Source organism: Eschrichtius robustus, chromosome 9, assembly GCF_028021215.1.
Source record: "Eschrichtius robustus isolate mEscRob2 chromosome 9, mEscRob2.pri, whole genome shotgun sequence".
Taxonomy (NCBI): domain Eukaryota; kingdom Metazoa; phylum Chordata; class Mammalia; order Artiodactyla; family Eschrichtiidae; genus Eschrichtius; species Eschrichtius robustus.
Window position 1 is genome coordinate 14,069,473 of NC_090832.1, and position 20,263 is coordinate 14,089,735.

The 20,263-nt window shown below is 40.0% G+C and overlaps 1 pseudogene; it reads right to left on the minus strand.

Annotated features, from left to right (window-relative positions):
* Positions 1-10,238: 10,238 nt before the first annotated feature.
* Positions 10,239-19,076, minus strand: LOC137769093 (importin-9 pseudogene; annotated as a pseudogene).
* Between the last annotated feature and the right edge of the window lie 1,187 nt (positions 19,077-20,263).

Genomic DNA, 20,263 nt, shown 5'->3' on the forward strand with positions numbered 1-20,263 from the left:
GAACTGTAGGGACTTTTTTCTAAGTCGTGGTAATAGCCAACATTCTTTATAAACAAACTTTTGGGATTAACAAATTTCATATCACAGTAAACATTCGTTACTCTAAATGGGACAGAAAAACGAAAACAATCCCGTTGCTAATTTTGTTGTGTCACTTAACAGGCATGAGTATGGCTACAACTGTTTTCTATTTTGCCTCGAGATCCCAGGTCAAGGAATTATTTTATTCTAGCCTGCAGAGACCCACAAATCTGTAAACATTTATTGCTTGGGGGTCTAGTCTTAGATTGCCTTGGGAAGCATAACATGGAACTTCTGAAATACTCTTTGTGGATTCTTGCACGTGTATTTATTTATTTTTTGTGTGGCTTTAAGTAATTTAAAGCCACACAAAAAATAATGTATTTAAATAATGTAAAATCTTTCCAATATTGTTTGCATATATATATATATATATTTAAAAGCAGTGTGACTTCCTTAGCAACTCGCTATAATGTGTATTTCTAATATGGTAATTATAACTTTTAATGTGTGTTCCACAATATTAGACATTTGGAAAAAAATCCAGCAAACTCAAAAAACAAATTAGAAATAAACCAGATTATATCTTGTGTAAATATAATTATGAGAAACTAAATGCCAGTGTAATATTGTTTACAAAGGATTCATTGAATTTCTTTCTCTCAGATTCTAAAATTAAAACTTTACATATATATCTAAGGTTAAATTGGGGACTTGGAATAAATTGAATGATTTTTTTCAATTAAAAAAGCCTTTATAAAGTTATTAAGATTTTAACATAATAAGAATGCCTGAATTCCTAAACGCTGACTGGAAAAGGTGCCATTTTTTTCCCTCTGAAAATGCATCTGAAGCACTTTTTATAAATCGATGTGAAAACTGTCTTTGTTGAAACCCTGGCATTAGGGAGCAGTGCATGTGGTCAGTAAGCAGGGGGTAAGGCTAAAGAATGAGAGAAGAAGAATATGCTTTTACAGAGGTGTTGCTATAGGGATACTTTAAGGACAGTGCTGCAAGGAGAGTTGAAAGTTCCCTTGGTGAAAGCTGTGTTTGGTTTAGATACTGATTGAATTGGGACAACTCCCAAAAACCACCATAAAAGGTGGAATATGATAAAAACAACCTTCAAGACTCCTGGTGCGATAAAAGGTATTATTTGTTGTTGTTGCCTTTGTGTGTGTGTGTGTGTGTGTGCGTATACTCTTTCTTCTGATATAACTCCTGTCTGGATCCCTGGTACAAAAAACTGATATTATATAGAGAAGATTTTAAAACAACTCAAGTGAAATATTTTTTTTCTTCCTATTTTATCTGAACCTGAAACTGATAGAAGTGAAATGAATGCTACTGATTTATGCTCATGATTTTGGGAAACCTAAAACCATTTAGTGAAATGGTTATTCACTAAACCATTTATAGTGAAAGCCTGAATTGTGAAAGTTTGCTAGGAATGCTAAGATAAGATAAAAGCCAAATTTTAAAACAGAAATTTTGATGATTTACATTTAAGTATTTTTAAGAGATGGTTTCTAAAAGTTAAGACATCAGTGTTATAAGCATTTATGATAGAGCTAAATATCTTCAAATTAGTGACCAAAATATTCTTGAAGCCTCAATCTCAAGTCAAAAATTTGTCATAGTCTATTATGGCTTATTTTGTTTCTTTACTTCCAGTTTTATTATTTTTAAATTCTAATTTTAAAAGTACACTGACATATCTTTATGTGAATGTAATGGAATTCTTTCATCATATTTTTCATTTTGTTTTTAGACTTCTTATAAAATATGAGGATGACTCAAAATTTCTCCTCCGTACTGTTGTGTGTAGATTCTAGAGGATGGTAGCCAGATGCACCCAACTTTGCTTCTGGAATCCTAACAATTTTTCCTCAGTGGTGACCCCCCCCCAAAACATACTTAGGTAGCTGCGCCATTTTACTTACCTGCAAACAAATGTAGATACAGTAGCAAGTCTTATGCTGGTGTTTGGCTACCTGGAATATACTGTTAATAAATTCCTCTTCGTATATGTTCTGGTGATTTCCAAAGTTTTATATAAAATGTACCATGCAGTTTTATAGCTGATTAAAACTTGGAATCTGGTGTTTGGTTATATATAAAAACACCAAAATCTTGAGATGTGGCTGGTTTAAGAAGATTGCGAGTAATGAATCTGTGGAAAACTGGGAAATGTTAAGTCACACCTAAAAACACTCAAATTAAAATGTTTTCTGAGAACGTTGCTGGTGAAAGAAAACACATTTTGGGCCCAGATTCTGCCTACATGCCACTACTTGGCAACTCTTTCTTTCTTTTTTTTTTAAATTGAAGTATAGTTGATTTACAATGTTCTGTTAGTTTCAGGTGTACAGAACACTGATTTATATATATATATTCTTATATATTATATAGATTATTTTCCCTTATAGCTTATTAGAAAATATTGAGTATAGTTCCCTGCGCTATATAGTAGGTCCTTGTTTGTTATCTATTTTATATATATAGTGTGTAATTTTAATCCCAAACTCCTAATTTCTCCACACACCACCCCCCCCCCCCCCCTTTCCCCTTTGGTGACCATAAGTTTGTTTTCTACATCTGGGGGTCTATTTCTGTTTTGGATATAAGTTCGTTTGTATCATTTGTTTAGATTCCACATGTAAGTGATATCATATGGTATTTGTCTTTGTCTGACTTACTTCACTTAGTATGATAATCACTGGGTCCTTCCATGTTGCTGCAAATGGCATTATTTCATTCTTTGTTTTGGCTGAGTAATATTCCATTGTACCACATCTCCTTTATCCGTTCATCTGGCTCCTGACCAATGGTGTTTCAGAGCTGGGAGAGAGGCATCATCTGTGGGAGAAGGACTCAGACAGGATAGATGGTGACACGGAGCCAGACACAGGGCAGGACTAGATAGTGGTTGCCAGAGTTGTCTGGTTGGAGAAGTAGAAAAGGTACCTAGGCAGGCAGGCCTAGAAGAGAGAAAGGCAGAACCAAGTTTGGTTGGTTGACTAGAGAAAGCATATGAATCAGTGAGCAACCATTCAATCTGGTAGAAAAACAGACGTCTGACACATTTTGGAGAACTCCATGTAATTGGCAGTCTCGTGAGAGGTGTGGCCCTTTCCCTTTCTTTGCAGTGTCCTCTTTGTTGCCACACTTCTAATTCAGTCCTCAGAAAAGTGCAACAGTGGGCCTTGGAAACAGTGTTCGTTTAGAAATAAATGGAGAAAGCAACATCTCATGGTGATAAAGGGTTTGACTCTGGTGTTGAACAGATAATGAAAGCAAATGTTGCCTCCCTCTGTATTCAGTATGTCATACGTGTACGTCTCACAGCTGAGCCCCTCCCCAGGATGTGTCCTCAGCCCAGGGGATTTGCCTCATCTGAGGTATGCCTCTCGATAGGGCAGCCCATATCCTGCCAGTGGGTACAAGGTCCCTGCCCCTTATTTCCATTTAGGACCTCTCTGAAGGACCACCCCAGCTAATTGCATCTCAGGTCACCATCTCTCTCTCTAAAATTCTGCTTCCCTCATGCCCTTAAAAGTGTTGGTTTTGAGAGCATATCCCCCAAAACACTTCCTACTGACAAAATTCCTTCTAGAGTCTTCTTCTCTGTTAGCTTGACCTTGACGAATGATCATACCAATGCAGATACAAATATAGAGATGGGGAAGGGAAATCATTTATATGTGAGCCAGCTTCCACGAACTTCTGGTTGAATTCTGTTTCTGTTGAGGGTGCCACAACAGGGACGAGGTGGGCCCAGAAGAAGGGATGGAAAAAGTTGGAGAATTGAAGACAGGAGGTCAAGGTGTCACTGGGGAGGAGAGGTCCTCATAGCTTGTAGCTCAGGAAGCTGGTGGAACATACACGACCTAGCTCAGTTGTCCTCACTTTTTCTTTACCATTTGCCTTTTTATGTAACTTATTAGGAAAAATTTTAGATATAGAAGCAGAATTTTCCCATTAGTTCCCATCCTTGCAAACTGTAGGGACTGGCTTTTATTTTTTTTCCTTTAATTTCCTCCACTGTGGTCTTTTTCTTTTTTTTTTTTTTTAATAATCCTCTCACATATGCCAGGCCACTGTTTTTACTTTGCGCTGCATACACAGAACTTGGGCTGTGATGTGCTTCTTTTTGATTCCTGTCCTCCCTACTGGACTGTAAGGAACCACACCCATCCTCTCCAGTTGCATCCATAGCTGGTCAGAAGTGGGTGCTGGCATACAGGAGGGGCACAATGACATTTATTAAATACATGATCAAACAATCAGAGAATGGATCAAAATTAGAATAGGAGTAAGACTTCCTAAATTCTGGCCATGGTTCTGTAACTTCCTGGACTTCATTTCAGTTTCTAGATTTCTGGCATATTTCTTAACCCCACCATGCTTCATTTCCTTATTTCCATCTGGGCTAATGACACCTCCTCTGTCTGCTCAGCCAGGCTACTTGTGTGAATCAAATGAGAAGTATACACGGAAACGAGAGTAAATTCAAGTGTTGTAAAAATATAAGGTATTTTTATGAATTCGCCACGTGATTATTTTCTTTTGCAATGTTTATACCCACAAGTAGAGGAAGAAAAAAGTGACAGAAAAAAACTACCAAAGTTCTGGAGAAACTATTCAAATTTATTGTCTTTATTTAGAGCTAGAAGATAATTGAAGGAAGCCACCGTATGAATGCCCATAATGAACTCTGCTGCTTTCACTCTCATTATATTTATTACTTATCTTCTCTTTATTATGATTATTACTCCTCTGTAGGGCACATGTCTATCATTGTTTTTCTATATTGTACACACAGTCCTTTATGCAGAAGTCTAAGCTTTGTTTTCAAATTCAGGATCGTTTGGACTTTAGAAATATAATAAGGTGGGCCTGCCACATAGTATATGTCACCCCCAGTCAGAGACTGTGTCTTTGTAATCAGAGACATTACTATTTCTGCAAAGAAAAGTATGCATTTTAACATTAAGTGGGATAAAGAAAGATTATAAACAGGATCTTCTCAATTTAGGTGAGTTTTTTTTCCACCAAATGATTTTTACTAAAAATGTATGAAATTGAGGCCTATTTAAAGGTTCAAGGCTGATGTATGTATTACCTTCTCTCTCCCACACCCCCATACATGCCTAATTAAAATTCCTCATGGTAAGAAAGCATTTCCTCCGTCATTGTTTCCCTAGAGACTAACCCACTGCCTGGAACCTTGTCTGATCTATGCGTCCTTAGAAAACCACCCATATTTAACTGCCTCCCAAACAAATATATGAAAATTCTCTAAATATTTAAATTTTCTTGTAATTTGCTGACTGACATAATGCTATTTGCTTTTCCTTGCCTAACAGTGATAAAATTAAAATGTTATAATGAATGGTTCAGACTATATTTTTAACTAACAATAGCCAACTGAAGCTGAAAGACTATCTTTTGTTTTGTACATTTCCGAAAAAAAAAAAAAATTTAGAAGGTTTAGAATAGTTAAATAAACCAAACACATTATCAGGATATACACACCCTCTCCCCTCCCACCCACTCCCTATCATGTAAGACCAAATTTTCCAGATTTAAATGACAGTATCTCAGACAACATAGGATATTTTATTCATATTGGAAAAATCATGTCATCTTTCAGCAAATGTCCTTGACTTACTGCATTTTGACCCTTCTTCAATAAATATATCTCGGGTAAATTTTTGTCTAAATAAATATACAAACAGTGGGAATAACCCAATATGATAGTGATGTTTTGGAGTAGTTAATTGGGCAATAATAATTTGATTGAAACAGATATAGATTTTTAAAATGTTCATACCACTTCATTCCCATTGTTACACATAGATACAAAGGACATAGTTCAGGCCAGTGAGCCAGTGATTCTCAACTGGGATGATTCTTCCCCAGCAGAGTTTTGACAATGTCTGGAGACATTTTTGATAGTCATAACTTGTTGGGTGGGGAGAGAGAGGCGTGCTCCTGGCAGCTCATGAGTAAAGGCAAGGGTCGCTGCTAAATGTCCTGTAATGCATGGGGAAGCCTCTCATAACGAATAATTATCCTGCCCAAACCGTCAAGAGGGTTGAGGTTGAGAAATTTCTAATTTAGGAACTGGGATAATTATATTCTTCTCGTCCCTTGTGCCTTAGATTTAAAGTGAGATGGTACTAAGTTTTGCAAATGTAACTTTAATGAAACTGGGCTCTTTTTATCTAGTCACTGGTTTTACATACAAAAGAAATACAACTCCACTTCCAAAAATCTTAGGAGCACTATGTCTTTAATGACATGTGCTTGAAAGAAATTGAAGCAGTGATTAGAGCACTCAGTATAGGCAAAAATCCTTAAAAATTCCCTTTTCTCATCTTTTTCCTCAATCTCACTCTTCCACTGGCTCTTGATCTTCTCCCCTCCTCTCCTTCTCTGTCCTCTCCCATTAGTCTATGCTGAACTTGTGCAGAGTAACTTCGGGTGCCCTTGTTCCTTGCCACTTTTCTCTCCATTGCTCATCTGATCAGAACACCAAAGAACCGGAAGGTAGACCCAATCAAGCAAGCCTAGAATCTTTCTTTTATAGAAGACAGAGTGAAGGAGGTGTGTGTGTGTGTGCGTGTGCACGCGCGCACACGCACATGTGTGTATCTGTCACACAAGTAAATGCCTTTGTTTAGTTAGCCTTTGCTGTGTAACAAACCACTTCAAAACTTTGTAGCTAAAACAATCATAATTCATCATTTCTCATAACCTGTGGGTTGGCTGGTTAGTTCATAGTTAAACATGGATGGTTTTCTGAGGAACACATATAAAAGGCAATGTGCCAGGCAATGGGTTCATTTCTAGGGATACAATGATGGGGAAAATGCTCTTTTCCTGGAGGAATTTGTAATCAGGTATGTATGGGGATGTGGGAGGGGGGAGTAACAGATACATCAACTCTGAAGCCTTAGATGAGTCTCAGTTTGCTGGCTTCATCTGGTTTGTGTTCATCTGCAGGGTTGGCCAAACTAGAAGGTTCAAGATGACCTCACCCACGTGATTGGCAGTTGGTTCTGGCTATTGGATAGGGCATCTCAATTCTTCTCCACATGGACCCTCCTCCTCCAATATAGACTGCTTTCCTTGCTTGGTGAATTTAGGACAGGGATCCAAGATAGCTAAAATAGAAACTGTAAGAGTTCTTAAGGCCTAGAAGCAGATGATATAAAGTCATTTCTGCTACATTATTGATCAAAGCAAATACAATGCAAGATCAAATTCAAGGAGAGGGGAAATCAATTCTGCCCTTGAGGGGAGGAAGAACAAAGTCACACTGCAAAGGACAATGCCTACTGGGACTGGAGGATTTTTTGTCCATAATTTAATATCTGTCCTCTGATCACTATGCTTTATATTCTTTCTACATCAAAATACACTCATTCCCTCTCAAGACATCAAAAGTCTCATCCAATTATGTTATCAAGCTCCAACTCCAGTCTCGTGTGATCTGCATCTGCTCCAGATACAGAGGAGGCCCCTCGGGTGTAATTTCTGTCAGTCCCCAGACCTGGAAACTAAAAAGAGGTTACTGCTCCCCATTCATCCAACATGCAGTGATGAGACGGGGAAGGACCATTGCAATGGATGCTTCTGTCCGAAGAAGGGAAGAATGGAAAGGAGATGGCAATCGTGTTCTGAAGTCATTCTGAAGTCCAGCCAGGCACACGTGGCCCCCTCCTTTAATTCAAGGGCAAGGGTCATTCCCTGTCTTTTTGATAAGAAGTGGCTTGTGTTTGTGGCTGATAGTCTTCTTAGCCGTATAAAGCTGTGGTTCCAAAGTCTTCTCTTCATTTTGAACTCTCCTGTCCCTTTAGTGCAGACCGGTGGCATTTTTGCTTCACGGATTTGTTGGCTTCCTAAACATCTGCTTGGAGTTCATTCTGTGGCCCCCCCAAACCCAAAGTCTGAAATAAACTTTGGAGCACGTGTGAGGCTGCAGTGGGCAGTGCCCTTAAGATTCTTAGAAGCTGGTTTGTCTGGCTGAGAACATCAACCAAACACTGAAAATAAATAAATAAATAAATAAAATAAAACAAACAAAAATACCAAACACTGCCTTAAATCTTTCTGAGTTCTTCACAGTGGTTCTTACGGTCACAGTCTTGATTGATTGTTGTCCTGAAGCTATTTTTTACTTTGCAAATCTTTTCCCAGGAGAGACTGACAATGACAAACCATTATTTTTTCTGACGCGCCCTATCAAAGGTCTCCTGTGTTTCCTCTAAATTCTGCTTGCAAACTAAATAGTTCCTTCTTTGGTTCATCTCCCTTTCTTCCAGTACCTTATAATGTGCAGCTGAAAGAAGCCGGTTGACAGCTTTCTGCAGGGAAATCTCCCTAGCCAGTTGCAAAAGTTCAAGTTAACTACCAATGACAGAATATATAACGCATAAAATATGTGTAGCTCTCCTTCCAGCCCCAGCTAGCAGTTTCCTCACTGTTCTTTCAGCCTCTGCTAACAGTCTTCTTTGTGTCCTTCAGCCTCCTTCCCCATCTGATCCCAAGGCCACCTGGGTTTGTTTCCGGTCGTTACTTGAAAGTTAAAAGTGCATGTTTAATGTGCATGAGAAATAATGGCGTTCTTTAAATTTTATGGATATATCCAAATTTTCTCTAAATTTAAAGGCTTTGTTGTTGATTTTATTCATTTATTCATTCAACAGGATTTAGTTGTAACATTTGTAGGCATTGGGAGGAAAGTTACTGTCCTCATGGGGTTTATTTTTTTATTTAATTTATTTATTTTTGGCTGCGTTGGGTCTTTGTTGCTGCGCACAGGCTTTCTCTAGTTGCGGCGAGCGGGGGCTACTCTTCGTTGCGGTGCGCAGGCTTCTCATTGCGGTGGCTTCTCTTGTCGCAGAGCATGGGCTCTAGGCGCGTGGGCTTCAGTAGTTGTGGCACGTGGGCTCAGTAGTTGTGGCTCACGGGCTCTAGAGCGCAGGCTCGGTAGTTGTGGCGCACAGGCTCAGTTGCTCCGTGGCATGTGGGATCTTCCCAGACCAGGGCTTGAACCCTTGTCCCTGGCATTAGCAAGCTGATTCCCAACCACTGCGCCAGCAGGGAAGCCCCCTCATGGGGTTTAGATTCTAGTAGGCAGTCCAGGATTCTGAGCCAAAGCTCAGGAGAGATCAGCTCCAGCTCTACCTCTCTAGAACTTAATATTTAGACTTTAGCCAAAAGGTCCTTTTTTAGAAAGCTGAAATTATGTTTCTTTGAGCATTACCTTTCAAAGGGTGAGGAATTGAAATGATATCTTGTTCATCTCTGATCCTCACAACATCTAGTGTACAGCCAACAGTTGACACACAGTAGATGTTGGTGGGAAGAGCAGAATTCACCCTTTCCTTGAAAGGTGTTACATTGGCCCCTCTCTCTGACCTTCATCTCTTTATATCTCTAATTAAGTCCTTCATTCCTGGGATAAACCCCACTTGATCATGGTGTATGATCCTTTTAATGTGCTCTTGGATTCTGTTTGCTAGTATTTTGTTGAGGATTTTTGCATCTATGTTCATCAGTGATATTGGCCTGTAGTTTTCTTTTTTTGTGACATCTTTGTCTGGTTTTGGTATCAGGGTGACGGTGGCCTCGTAGAATGAATTTGGGAGTGTTCCTCCCTCTGCTATATTTTGGAAGAGTTTGAGAAGGATGGGTGTTAGCTCTTCTCTGAATGTTTGATAGAATCCGCCTGTGAAGCCATCTGGTCCTGGGCTTTTGTTTGTTGGAAGATTTTTAATCACAGTCTCAATTTCAGGGCTTGTGATTGGTCTGTTCATATTTTCTATTTCTTCCTGGTTCAGTGTTGGAAGGTTATACTTTTCTAAGTATTTGTTCATTTCTTCCAGGTTGTCCATTTTATTAACATATAGTTGCTTGTAGTAATCTCTCATGATCCTTTGTATTTCTGTGGTGTCAGTTGTTCCTTCTCCTTTTTCATTTCTAATTCTGTTGATTTGAGTCTACTCCCTTTTTTTCCTGATGAGTCTGGCTAATGGTTTATCAATTACGTTTATCTTCTCAAAGAACCAGCTTTTGCTTTTATTGATCTTTGCTGTTGTTTCCTTCATTTCCTTTTCATTTATTTCTGATCTGATCTTTATGATTTCTTTCCTTCTGCTAACTTTGTTGCAAAACGGTGTGTGGCAGGCAGGAGGAGGCCCTTTTCAAATGCCAATGGTCTGCAGAACCTGCCTCTCATTATTGTTGAGGTGGCCTGAGAACACCATGTAGCGGGGCTGCTGAGCAAACTGGCAGAGGAAGTGTGTGAGGTATGCCTGCAGATCCATCTGTTAGGGAGGGTCCTTCAGGGAGTCAGGGTCGTCTTCCTCATCGTCCTCGTAGTAATCCTCTTCGTATTTACGTGTGGCGAGAATATCAGACAAGAGTTAAGCCATCCTCCTCCTCGTCATCATCCTCCCTGGTCCTCCCACATGTCACTGGAGTCACCTTGGCTCCACTGTGCAGGGGCGGCCTGGCGGGCGGCATTGGCCTCCATGATGCTGGACAGCTCGTTGATGATTAGCTTCAGGATCTTGACCAGCAGAGGAATGTTGGTCCAGCGCTCAGGGTTCTTGGCCGACTTGGAGCGGGTGCGGGTGCTCAGGGTTCTTGGCCGACTTGGAGCGGGTGCGGGTGCCCTCGTCCAGGCCGTAGATCTCCTCCCCCTTCACGCGGATGTCCTGTAGCCGCTTGTCATCTGCGTTGATGCCGTGCTGGAGCAGCTTACACAGTGCCACAGAGCTGACTTTGCCCTCGTACTGCCCGTAGGACAGGTGCTGCCGGCTGGTCCACTCGGCCATCGCGAACTCCAGGGCGGGCTTGCCTCTGGGCCCCAGGAGGTTGCACAGGAACTCTAGGAGAGGCTCCAGCTGAGTGTGCACCGGGTGGGCGAACACCATGATCAGGGACTGCATGCTGCTGAGCGTCTCTGCCTGCTGCGTCTAGCTGAGGATGGCATGGAAAATCTGGTCCAGGCTCTCCCCTGGCTCCCACCCCGCCTTGGAAATGAGGGTGGACACGAGGCGGCCCGCGAAGGCGGTGGTGAACTCGGAGGTGCGGGGGCCCAGGAGCTGGCTCGCCACCTGCATCACACACCACAGCCCATTGTAGCTGTGCAAATCAAACCACAGTGAGCTGTCACCTCACACCGGTCAGCATGGCCGTCATCAAAAATCCACAAACAATAAGTGCTGGAGAGGGTGTGGTGAAAAGGGAACCCTCCTGCACTGTTGGTGGGAATGTAAATTGATACAGCCACTATGGAGGACAGTATGGAGGTTCCTTAAAAAACTAAAAATAGAACTACCATATAACCCAGCAATCCCACTACTGGGCATATACCCTGAGAAAACCATAATTCAAGAAGAGTCATGTACCACAATGTTCATTGCAACTCTATTTACAATAGCCAGGACATGGAAGCAACCTAAATGTCCATCGACAGATGAATGGATAAAGAAGATGTGGCACATATATACAATGGAATATTACTCAGCCATAAAAAGGAACGAAATTGAGTTATTTGTAATGAGGTGGATGGACCTAGAGTCTGTCATACACAGTGAAGTAAGTCAGAAAGAGAAAAATACCATATGCTAACACACATATATGGAATCTAAAAAAACGGTACTGATGAACCTAGTGGCAGGGCAGGAATAAAGATACAGATTTAGAGAACAGACTTGAGGACACAGCGGGGGAAGGGGAAGCTGGGACGAAGTGAGAGAGTAACACTGACAAATATACACTACCAAATGTAGAATGGATGGCTAGTGGGAAGCTGCTGTATAGCACAGGGAGATCAGCTCGGTGCTTTGTGACCACCTAGAGGGGTGGGATAGGGAGGGTGGGAGGGAGGCTCAAGAGGGAAGGGATATGGGGATATATGTATACGTATAGCTGATTCACTTTGCTGTACAGCAGAAACTAGCACAACAAGGTAAAGCAATTATACTCCAATAAAGATACATATTAGAAAAATAAAGCCTTCCTGAAGCCAACGTTTTTTTCTTTGTATATTAGTTTTCCCTTATTGCATAACAAATTACCAAACTTAGCAGTTTAAAACAACGTCCATTTATTATCTCCAAATATTTGTGGGTCAGGAGTCCATGCATCTACCTGTGCCCTCTGCTCAGGGTCTCACGAGTCCACAATCAAGGTGTCAGCTGGGCGGCATTCTCATCCGGAGGCTGAAAGAGGGAGGAATCCACTTTTGAACTCATTCAGGTTGTTAGCAGAATTCATTTCCTTGTGTATGACGGAGCTTCTTCCTGGCTCTTGGCTGGAGGCTGCCCCCCAACTTCCAGAGGCAGCCTGCAGTTCTCTGCTCCGGGGCCCTCTCCATGGACTGTTCACAGTTTGGCTGTTTGCTTCTTTAAGCCAGCAGGAGAATCTGTCACTCCAGTCAGCTCAGAAGGAATCTTACATAAAGTAACATGTTCATGGGTGTGGCATCACATCACCTTTGCTGTGTTCTGTTGATTAGAAGCAATTCACAAGTTCTGGTTGCAGTTGCCCACACAAAGGTGTGGGCTCCAGGAGGTGGGAATTCGGGGAGGTTACCCTATTATAGTGTGTTCACCACACTACTCATCTGGTGAAATTCCTGTAATGCCTCTATCTTGTTGCATTACTCTATAGCCCTCCACTACACATGGTGCCCTTTCTTGTCTCTCTCCACCTCTAAATATTTACCTTTATTATAATTTTTTGACTTTGCTACTTTTTTTCTTCCAGTTTTATTGAGGCATAATTGACATTCAGCACTGTATAAGTTTAAGGTGTACAGCATAGTGATTTGACTTACATACATCGTGAAATGACCATCACAAACAGTTTAGTGAACATCCCTCATCTCTGTAGACACAAAATTAAAGAAATAGAAAAAAATTGTTTTCCTTGTGATGAGAACTCTTAGGATTTACTCTCTTAACCATTTTCATATATAACATACAGCAGCGTTGATTGTATTTATCATGTTGTATATTAAATCCCTTATACTTATTTCTCTTGTGACTGGAAGTTCGCACCTTTTGACCAGCTTCATCCAGTTCCCCCTCCCCCCATCCCACCTCTGCTAACAGTAAGTCTGATCTCTTTTTCTGCGACTTTGTCTGTTTTTGAAGTGTAATTGACCTAAACACTGTGTTAGTTCCTGTTACACAACACAGTGATCCACTATTTCTATGCGTTTCAAAATGATCACCATAAGACTAGTTATCATCTGTCATCCTACAAAGATATTACATAGTTATTAACTATAGTCCCCAAACTGTACATTTGATACCTGTGACTCATTTTGTAACTGGAAGTTTGTACCTCTTAATCTCCCTCACCTACTTCTCTCCTCCCCTCAAACCCTCCCAGCAACTGCCTGTTTGTTCTCTGTATCTATGACTCTGTTTCTCTTTTTTATGTTTGTTCATTTTTTTTTGTTTTTTTGGATTTCACATGTAAGTGAGATCATACAGTATTTGTCTTTTTCTTTCTGACTGATTTCACTTAGCATAATACCCTCTAGGTCCATCCATGTTGTTGCAAATGGCAAGCTTTCACTTGTTTTTTTAATGGCTGAGTGATATTCCATTTCATATATATGTATTTGTATATATATATATTATATATATATATATATATATACACACATACATACACACCACATCATGTTCTTTGTTCTTTATCCATTGATCTGTTGATGGGCACTTAGATTGCTTCCATATCTTCTTGGCTATTGTAAATAGCGCTGCAGTGAACATGGGGATGCATATATCTTTTCTAATTAGTGTTTTTGTTTTCTAAATACCCCGGAGTGGAGTTTCTGGATCATATGGTAGCTCTATTTTTAAATTTTTTGAGGAATCTCTATATTGTTTTCCACAGTGGCTGCACCAGTTTACATTCCCTCCAATAGTGCATAGGGGTTTCCTTTTCTCTACATCCTTGTTATTTTCTCCAGCGCTTGTTACTTGTTGTCTTTTTTGATAATAGCCATATAATAAGTGTGAGGTGATATCTCATTGTGGTTTGATTTGCATTTCCCTGATGATTAGTGATGCTGAGCATCTTTTCATATACCTATTGGCCATCTGCATGTCTTCTTTGGAAAAATGTCTATTCAGATCCTCTGCCCATTTTTCAATTGGGTTGTTATTTTTTTTGATGTTGAGTTACATGAGTTCTTTGTATGTTTTGGATATTAACCTCTTATCAGGTACATCTTTTGCAAATATCTACTCCCATTCAGTAGGCAGCCTTTTCATTTTGCTGATAGTTTCCTTTACTGTGCAAAAGCTTTTTACTTTGATGTGTATTACTAAGACCGATGTCAAAGAGCATACTGCCTATGTTGTCTTCTAGATATTTACCTTTAGATATATCGTGGTAGAGACTGTGTCTTCTTCATCTCTCTGCATCCCTTTGCACCAAGCATAAAACTTGGCACTTAGCTGGTCTCAAGTGAACTTTTTAAAAAACAGATTTATTGAGGTTTAATTATTCAGTGAACTTTCAATAAATGAATGAAGATAAACATAGGGCTAACATATTGCAAATTTTAAAGCATTTGCTGATAATTTTTAAATAAATAATTGACTTGCCTAATATATTTGAAGTTTTACTGGCTCTTCCTTCAAGACAATAATTGGTAAGATGAATCATAAGATAAAATAATATAATAATCATTTCTAGAGTTGTGTAACTATGAATTTTTTTCATGATACAACTTCATGACATGTTATCTAACCAGATAATTTTTCTTCTTCTAGATGAGCAAGAGATAGTACAAAAACGTACTTTTACAAAATGGATCAACTCTCATCTGGCCAAGGTAAAGGAAACTACCCAGAGTTCTATGTTTACTTAGTTTGAGCCAATACATCATTAAATGCACAGTTTAAAGTAATGCTGCTGTGGCTATTGTCACTATAACTAGTCAATAATGTTGGCACCTATCAGTTTAATTGTGGCATCTGCTAACATTTTTTCAAAGAAAATTAACAGATAACCAGAGTCGAAAGCAGTTACTTTATGTCAATTCCATGAATCTTGATGAAATATTTCATTCAGTTGTTTCTTCTGTACTGATGTGTCTCATATCAGAAGGAGAATTCATGCTGGATTTTTGTTTGTGTTTGTTTCTATTTGGAGCAGAAAAAAGCAATGAGTAGTCTGCCCTGAGCAAAGAATTTTATCTAAGGAGATCGTGTCTGGGCTCCCCTCTCAGGTGCTCTTAGAGAAAAGTAACCATAGTGGCAGGACACTACAAAGGCTAATCAGTCTGAGATTATCCATACTGACCTTAGATTGTATCAGGTGACTGGGTTTCCATACACTGTAATGACTTTGAACATAAATACTAACATAAAACAAATTTCCATGTAGCTACATTACAAAAAAATTAATCTCTTATAATGCTGATGAAAAAATATGTGAACCAAAAAACATTGCATTTGTAAAAATAAACGCAGATGACAGGACAATTGTCTGCATTCAGTTAGAGGATCTTTGCCGAGAGCAGTGCCTAAAGTGTGCAAGGCATAATCCTACGAGCAGTTTTTGACTGGGGACTCCTCCAAAGCCTCTTTTCATAGTTCAGAAGCAAACAAAGCATGGCAACTTACTTCAGTCCCATTGTACAAATTGACTGCTTACTGTGTGTCTATGATAGGCTTTGGAGACAGGAAAAAAGCTAGTAAGACACTTTCCCAGGCCTTGGGAAGCTCAAAATCCAGCAAAAACAGAAGACTAGATTAATGTGTCTAGGGCTTCCCTCGTGGCGCAGTGGTTGAGAATCCGCCTGCCAATGCAGGGGACACGGGTTCGATCCCTGGTCCGGGAAAATCCCACATGCCGTGGAAGAACTAAGCCCATGCACCACAACTACTGAGCCTGTGTGCTGCCACTACTGAAGCCCGCGCGCCTAGAGCCCGTGCTCCGCAACAACAGAAGCCACCACAGCGAGAAGCCTGCGCACTGCAACGAAGAGTAGCCCCCGCTCGCTGCAACTAGAGAAAGCCCACGCGCAGCAACGAAGACCCAACACAGCCGGAAAAAAAAAAAAAAAAAAAAAAAAAAGCTTAAAAAAAAAAAGAATAATGTGTCTAGATACAGGATAAAATGGGATTATCTTTCCTATAATCTCTCCAAAAGCCACTTGGTAAAATGGGAATTTTCTGGCCCAGTGGCTGCACCCAGAATCTGCCCTGTGACAAGGCACTGAATGCCCTTGGGGCTCATTTTCTCAAGCTTTGGCTGGTGCCATCTGGCCCCAGCCACTACTTATACTCCAGAATTGTCATCATTTGAGGACAGTTCTTTTTTTTCCAAAATGAAAATAGTTATTGTTTTTTCATATCATAAAAAGGTTACATGCTAATTGTAAATCATTTTGATAATAAACTTCTTAGAAAGTTTAATGAAAATAAAAATCACCTTAAATTCCACAATCCTGATATAACCATCACTGACATATTGATCACCATTTTTCTACATGCTGGCATACACAATTTCACATAAGTGGTTATAGACGTTACTATTCTGAATGCCTCTATTCACTCAGCACATCTGCACGTCTTCCCATGTGACTAGATACAGAGCCACATAATCATTTTAATGGCTGAATAATACTTTGTCATTATAAATATAATAAAATTCTTTATAAATTATACGTCATAATTAGCCAGTTGTCTATCAATGGTTATATAATTAGTTTCCAGTTGGTTAATATTATATAAAATATCACAGTGAAAGTCCTTGGGCATATATATCTGTACATTTGTGTGATTATTTTTCTTAGGATAAATTTCTAGAAGTGGGTGGATAGTCCACAAGTATACATGTTTATAACTTTAATATACACCAAGAGCTTATGAGAATGCCCATTTCCTTATACTATTAATCCTCTTTAACAGTATTTTCCAATCTGGTGAAAATAGTTTATGGTTATTTTTATATTTTTTAATAGGGTTGAATATCTTTGCAGAAGATTTTAAAGCAGAATTCCTGGGACACACTTATCTGTGTTCTGAATTCTTAAAAAGAAGCAAAAATTGGAATGTGTGCCATGGCACACGGTATACAAAGGGCCTTTGTGGAAGGATTATATGCCAAGAATTTGTTTTCTAATCTGTTTTTAATCACCATTTTATCATTGTTTCAAGTTACTTTACATATTTATGTGATAACTGGGTATTGGAAGGGGCTCTACCAGTGTGTACCCTTTTATGTTCTTTTTTTTTTTAGTCCTGCTTTGTGACCTCACTCCTGCTATTTCCCGTCTAAATATCTAAGTCCTACCCTTAATGTGTAGCACATACCTCTCTCATTCATGAAGTCATTTCTGACCACGTGTGAAACGCCGAGCAAATGCTCCAGAAGGTTAGCAGTTTCCCCTGCACTCCTCCCCCAGCCTCCTCTGCTGTTCCTGCCTCGGGTTTGGTAGAATCAGAATCTCAGCACTTCTCCAGAACCTGCAGCACAGGTGGAAAAGTTCAGCATGTCTTCTTTTTTTTTAATGTGCTCAGAGTATTTTAATTTAAAAATATGCTAGAGATTAGAGATTTCATGTATTTTGTGTATGTGTGGTCTGTGGGTCTATGAGTATTTGCCTATGCTAGTAGAAGATAGCTAGTTTCTTTTTTTTTTTTTTAAGTGTTTTATTTATTTACTTATTTGGCTGCGTTGAGTCTTAGTTGCGGCGTGTGGGATCTTTGTTGCGGCATGCGGGATCTTTCATTGCAGCGCGTGGGCTCTTTGTTGTAGCGTGTGAGCTCTTTGTTGTGGCGTGTGAGCTTAGTTGCCCCGCAGCATGTGGGATCTTAGTTTCCAGACCAGGGATTGAACCCGCGTCCCCTGCATTGGAAGGTGGATTCTTAACCACTGGACCACCAGGGAAGTCCCTAGTTTTTTTTTTTTTTTAATGAGAAAGAAATTGGTTTTGTTTTTTTTTTTTACTTTTGAGTCATTGCATTTGGACTTACCACTGCACTCTTTTTTTTTTTTGGAATATAGTTGATTTACAATGTTGTGTTAGTTTCTGCTGTACAGCAAAGTGAATCAGTTATACATATACATATATACACTTTTTTGAAGATTCTTTTCCCATATAGATCATAACAGAGTATTGAGTAGAGTTCCCTGTGCTTATTAATTATCTATTCTATATATAATAGTGTGTATATGTCAATCCCAATCACCCAGTTTATCCCCACCCTCCGCCAGTATGTCTTAAATGATTTTATACTGTTTCATATCTCACCTTCCCAACAACACTGTAAAGTCTTCAAGGCATGTGCTAATTCTTGGAGTTCTTTGTAAATCCTAATAGCTCTAAGCATAGCACTGAGTACCATGCAGAGGGGCTTAACGAAACAGCAACAGCAAAGATTCTTTATCTTTCCTTATTTTGTTAGAGTAGTAAAAACATCAATCACATGGGGAAAAAATAACGATTAATGTCTGGCACTGTGCTAAGTGCTTAACTCAGGTTATTTTATAACGTACTTCTTCATATATTTTATAACGTACTTCTTCATACACCTGGCCATTGGTGCTGCTGAGATTTTAATGCAGACGTGAATCTGAAGTCCCCTTGGTTTCCCTACTTTACACATTTTTGCATCGATAGTATCATTTCAAAAGACCCAGAAAATTATTACCTCTGCAACTGCACCATTGTAACCTTACTGCAATAGAGATTTTTTTGTTGTTGTTCTTTTGTTTTCTCCTCTGTACTTGCTATTTTTTTCTTTCTTGGGCCTTGAAAACTGAAACAGTGATACCTATGCTTGTTATCCGGGACTTATTTATATTGACATCGTAGTATCTTACCAAATGTAGCCTGCAACTTCATTGGAAAACATTTTCCTTTTCTGACTCACTTGTAGTTAAAAACATTTTGAAAATAAAATCTGACCACATTACCCTGCTTTGACAGTTGAGAGTTTTAGGATAGCTACAGAGTAGATGTTTATGTCTGCGACTGTCTCAGCAGCTGGTCCCATGATTCCCTACTCTTCCCTCTCTCTTGTACCCATCCTTTGCTTGCCTTTATCCCTATTTGAGTTTCCTATTGCAGCCCTGTTTCTCTCTCATTCTCCCTCTCACCCCGCTTCCATTCCTGTATCATCTCTATCTCTCCCATCCCATCTCCTCCATCACACCTCCACCCAACTCCCTTTCCATCTGTATCTCAATCTCTCCATCCCTATCTTTATCCCCATTCCCATCTCTATTTCTATCTGTACACTTTCTCTATAAAAACATATGCAACTTGTACATCCTAGGCTTCACAGTCTCCTTGAGGTCACATTTACATATACGCCCAAATTTAAATGGAAGCACACACTTCCCTCCCCATTGCAGTGTGCTGACTTACTTCTGAGAATAATACCTTACTTGCAACAGAAGCAAGGTCAGGTTCATATCTTTTATCTGGCCCCTGGACAAGGACACTGTGTCACTTTTCCTGCTGTCTCTGTGAGAAGGCTTGCTCCCAAAGTCATTGTGTGACGCTAGAGTGTGCCCATCACTCTAGCACCCCAGGTGCAGTCAACAAGCACCTGCACAGACACACACACACACACACCCCTACCTTAGTCACCTGGGCTCCACAGAAGCATATATTATGCCCAGAATCTCACTAAGTCTCTCGTGAAAACAGCTTCTTAGATTTTTGGTCTTCAGCTCTTCTTTACCTTTTAACAACACGTGGATATCTCCCCTGGCCCCTGGTTTTCAGTCATAGAGCAGGCCTAAAGCCATACTTAGAATCAAAGTGTTTCTCACTAGAAAAATAATCCACAGAGAAGCAACTTGATCTGCTTCAAGGTCTTTCCTTATCCTCCAGAGATTCTTTTTTTTTTTTTTTTTTTAATTAATTTATTTATTTTTGGCTGTGTTGGGTCTTCGTTGCTGGGCACGGGCTTTCTCTAGTTGCGGCGAGCGGGGGCTACTCTTTGTTGCGGTGCGCGGGCTTCTCATTGCAGTGGCTTCTCTTGTTGCAGAGCACAGACTCTAGGCGCGCGGGCCTCAGTAGTTGTGGCACGTGGGCTCAGTAGTTGTGGCTCGCGGGCTCTAGAGCGCAGGCCCAGTAGTTGTGGCACACGGGCTTAGTTGCTCCGTGGCATGTGGGATCTTCCCGGACAAGGGCTCGAACCCGTGTCCCCTGCATTGACAGGTGGATTCTTAA